General features: G+C 36.4%; 1 pseudogene; it reads left to right on the plus strand.

Annotated features, from left to right (window-relative positions):
* The first annotated feature begins 249 nt into the window (after positions 1–249).
* LOC122702257 lies at positions 250–1,121 on the plus strand (annotated as a pseudogene).
* The last annotated feature ends 3,742 nt before the right edge of the window (positions 1,122–4,863 follow it).

The following is a 4,863-nucleotide window of genomic DNA, read 5'->3' on the forward strand; positions in this document are numbered from 1 at the left end:
GGTTTGTTCATAAACCTTTTACTACATTGATCATGTGGGAAATTAATCACTGGTTTATATCAGTTTCTCCCCATTACAATGTCAATTTGAAATTAGGAATTAGGTCCTATTTATCATTTTATTTTTAGAGTATAAAACATTCTCAAGATTTATATTAATTAATAAATGAAGTCATCAGTAAATAAATGGTCATATGAATATGAAAGTATACACATATTCTGCAACTGAACACAGCCCATATTTTTCATCATGTCATTGCCAAACATCAGCTTTCATCCCAGTACCTTTCTTCTCTTCAGCATTCCAGGGATGGAGGCCATTCAAACTTGGATATCAATGCTCTTCTGCCTTATTTATTTAAGCACTCTCCTTGGAAATTTCTCCATTCTATTTATTATCAGAACAGACTCCAACCTGCATGAGCCCATGTACTTCTTCCTCTGTATGCTCTCTGTGGTCGACTTGATCCTTTCCACTATTGCTATGTCCAAAATCCTCAGCATTTTTTGGTTCCATGACAGGGAGATCTATTTTGAAGCCTGCCTTGTCCAAGTATTTCTCATTCACTGACCTTTGATAGGTACGTGGCAATCTGCAATCCTCTGAGACATTCCATTATCCTGACACACAGAGTCATCCAGAACTTGGGGCTGGCTATTGTCTTCCGTGGAGTCGTGCTTTACAGTCCTCAACCCTTTATGCTTTGGTAGCTTCCCTACTGCAGAACTAATGTCATCCCTCACACCTACTGTGAATTTATGGCTCTGATCAAGCTGGCTTGTGCAGACACCAGGATCTGCAGAATATATAGCCTAACTGCTGCCTTCCTCACTGGAGGTTTAGATTTCATATTAATCCTCTGTTCCTATGTTGTCATCCTTTACACTGTCTTCCATCTTCCATCCAAGGCTGCTAGGCTCAAGACCCTGGGCACTTGTGGATCCCATGTGTGTGTGATCCTGGTGGCCTATACTCCAGCCTTTTTCTCCTTCCTTACTCACAGGTTTGGGCACCACGTGGTTTCTCATATTCATATCTTTGTGGCTAATACCTTTGTCCTCATCCCACACATGGTGAACCCAATAATCTATGGCATGAGAACCAAGAGGATCAGAGAATGATCTCTCGAACTTTTGACTTCTCACAAATTCTAAAATGATCAGTTTTTATGGAATAAGTTTCTAAGACTTATTTTAAAAAAAGATATTAACCTTCTTTCTAGAAGCCTGAATCCCTACATATTCTATTTGCAATATAAAGTATTCGTTAGTATTGATTTAATGTCATTCTTCTCAGGAAACTTGCTTAGAAGATGATTGACTTAGGTGTTTATTTTTTTTTGTTTGTTTTTTTGTTTTCTTTTTTTTTCCATTTATTTTTATTAGTTGGAGGCTAATTACTTTACAATATTTTAGTGGTTTTTGTCATACATTGACATGAATCAGCCATTGATTCACATGTAATCCCCATCCCGATCCCCCCTCCCACCTCCCTCTCCACGCGATCCCTCTGGGTCTTCCCAGTGCACCAGGCCCGAGTACTGTCTCATGCATCCAACCTGGGCTGGTGATCTGTTTCACCCATGATAATATACATGTTTCGATGTTGTTCTCTCAAAACATCCCACCCTCTCCTTCTCCCACAGAGTCCAAAAGTCTGTTCTGTACATCTGTGTCTCTTTTTCTGTTTTGCATATAGGGTTATCGTTATCATCTTTCTAAATTCCATATATATGTGTTAGTATACTGTATTGGTCTTTATCTTTCTGGCTTACTTCACTCTGTTTAACATGTCTGCTTGATAATTCAATTTCTCCACTTTTCCGTGATCTTTTTCATTATGTTTGCTTCCGCAATACTATTCTGTTGTTCAGTATTATGAACTTCAAGAGACGCTAGTATTGATTCATTATTCTGACTTTCACTAAGCTTAATTAATGGAATTGTCTATTTCTCATAGACAAGAAAACTGAAAATATTTTAAATCTAAAACCTCAGAAACTGGGATAGTTCTAGCTAAATATCTTCTGAGAAAACAGATAAAGAGACTATTCCCTCCAGATTACTTCCTGGAATTTTGTGTGGCATATTACTATTTCCTCAATCTACCTAGAAATCTTATAAGTTTTCTAAATAATATCTAGTCCCACAAAAACGTCTTTAGAAGACTTAATGAATCCAATTTGTCCTACCATTTTCCCTTTTATTTCCTCAGTTGGTTCAAACTGATTCATTTCATTCACTGAAAACATATATAGTTCTCTCTGTCATTCTTTTGTGTTCTTGCATACTCTATTTACTCACAGTATGTATTATAAAACAGAAACATTGTATTCTGACGTTTCTTTATAAGTCATCTTTCTTGTTACTCTTGACTGTGATATTGTTCATTCCTCTTCCTTTCTGAAGTTTAGTAACAGACTAAACTTTGTATGGAATATCATGCACTTATCATAGGTATATAACTCATTTGGGGCATGCCAAGTCACTACAGGTACCTAATACAATACAGTGCTTTTCTTTAAGATATACACTATTCCTAATAATGACCTAAGCAGTTTTGTCATGAGGCCATAGTAGCATATATTACCAAATTCTTCAGTAACCTGAGTACCTCTCTCAGTTAGTAGTTCTTCAGAATCATGTTACTTATTGTCTTTAATTTTTGTTTTCTTCTTTCTGAGCAAGTGGGTTATCAGATATCAGTTCTACATGACCCCCTTCTGTTTTGCCCTATGATTTCATACCTCCTCCCTCAATAGTAAAGTGTTAACTCTGTGCTCATATTTCTGGCTGTATAAACTCATTTTATTGTCATCCATTTCATATTATCTTGGTTAGTACAAAAATTACCTGAATATTCTAAATTCTAAGAAAAGCAAAAATTTGCTGTTTAAGACATTGGCTCTCAAGTGATACTGCTCAGTTTTGAATCCAAAAACAACTACTTTCTAACTATGTTGATTTTCATCAAGTTATATTATCTGTCTTTCTCAGTTTTGAATGGTAAAATGAAGATATCGACAGTAGTTACTTCAGAAAGTAATCCTGACATTTAAGAATATGCCTATGAGACAAGTGCTCAGGGCTGGTGCACTGGGAAGACCCAGAGGGATGGGATGGGGAGGGAGGTGGGAGTGGGGATAGGGATGGGGAACACATGGCTGATTCATGTCAATGTATGGCAAAAACCACTATAATATAGTAAAGTAATTAGCCTCCAACTAATAAAAATAAATGGAAAAAAAAAAGAATATGCCTATATGTGATTTGTTTCTATTGAAGTTAATTTATCAAGAGCTTGATAAGTTAAAGCCTAGAATTAAGAAACATTATCCAGCAAGAGTGCTTACTTTGGAATCCAGTGTGGTAAACTGGAAATCATTGGACAATTTGAGGTCTATTTTCACTAATTCTGATGATGTACAATAAAAACTTGCCAGCAAATAGAAAAGAGGAAAATTCAAGAAATAGGAAGAGTCCAGTTAGAAAAGCTGATGAGTTCTTAGAATCATTATCATAGTTATGTTTATACTGAGTTCAGACAAGTCTTAAGAAGAAACTAATGCTTTTGGCTCACGGATCAACCCTCAGAGGCAAAGCTTTTTATGTGTGAGAATTATAATTAATATTGAAAAAATATCTTTGATTATTTCTAGAGGGATGCCAACACATATCCTGGAGTAGTCAGGAACCTAGGCTACCAATCACACTGTGGTTCAGCCAGCTGCCTAATTAAAGAAGATTGAATGAGTGAATGTACACTAAAATTCTACTAAAGCCCAGATATGACCTTATGTGTTTAGGATGCAGTAACATACAAGACTGATATGAAACATACAGATTCCTTATATTATATAATGTGTATGCAGAGAGGAAGGGGCATTTGGGAAGCTGTATGAACTATTTAATACTGTGAGCAAATAATTTTGTATTGTGAAAATGTGATATAAAAATATATGAGGCACTCTGAGGGAACAGAAGTTAAGGCTACTCTAGATGGAGTGATCACATTGTCTCTGAGAAGTGATCTGAAATATAATGAAAACATTTTCTGAAAATTTAGGGAAAAAAATTCATGCAAAGGGAAAGAATAAGCAATATATATATAAACATAATCTAATCAACATGCTGGACAACTTGAAAGTACACATCATATGTCAATTATAATTCAGTAAAAATAATTGAGAGTGAGAAGATAAGGCAATTTGTACATAGTTGTGATACTGTGCTTTATAAGAAGAAATAAGTATTTGTTCCTAGTCCCTGTTTCTGGCACAGAGCTCTTAAAATTCCTGAAATTTCTTGAGGTGAGAGCAAGAAATGAGTCTTTTGTTACGTTAACGAGGTGACTTTTGGACCCAGCCTAAGGAGCGGGGCTAGTTGCTAGTGGAGCCAACAATGTTATTAAAGAGATGTGACTTTCACTCCCTGCCCGGGCTACCTCCAGGGAGGGGAGACTGAAGTCTCCATAAAAAACAATTAAAAAAAAAAAAAAGGTTCAGAGAGCTTCTGGGTTGGTGAACATGCCTGCAGAGGATATGGAAGATCCCTACTCTTTCTGGATACCTTGTCCTAGGACTCTCTTCCATCTGACTTTTCGTGAGTCGTAACTTTTTATAATAAACTGGTAATTGAATTAAGTAAAATAATTCTCTGAAATTCTGTGAGCTGCTCTAGCAAATTAATCGATCCCAAGGAGGGGCTCATTGGAACTGCCAATGTACAGCTGATTAGACAGAAGCCCAGATGATACCTTGGTTTGCAGGGGGCCATGGTAGTAAGTCTTATAGGACTGAACCCTTGACCTGTGGGATTTGAAAATATCTCCAGGTAGACAGTGTCAAAATTTAATTACTTTGTG

This window comes from Cervus elaphus, chromosome 1 (assembly GCF_910594005.1).
Source record: "Cervus elaphus chromosome 1, mCerEla1.1, whole genome shotgun sequence".
In the NCBI taxonomy this organism is placed as follows: Eukaryota; Metazoa; Chordata; class Mammalia; order Artiodactyla; family Cervidae; genus Cervus; species Cervus elaphus.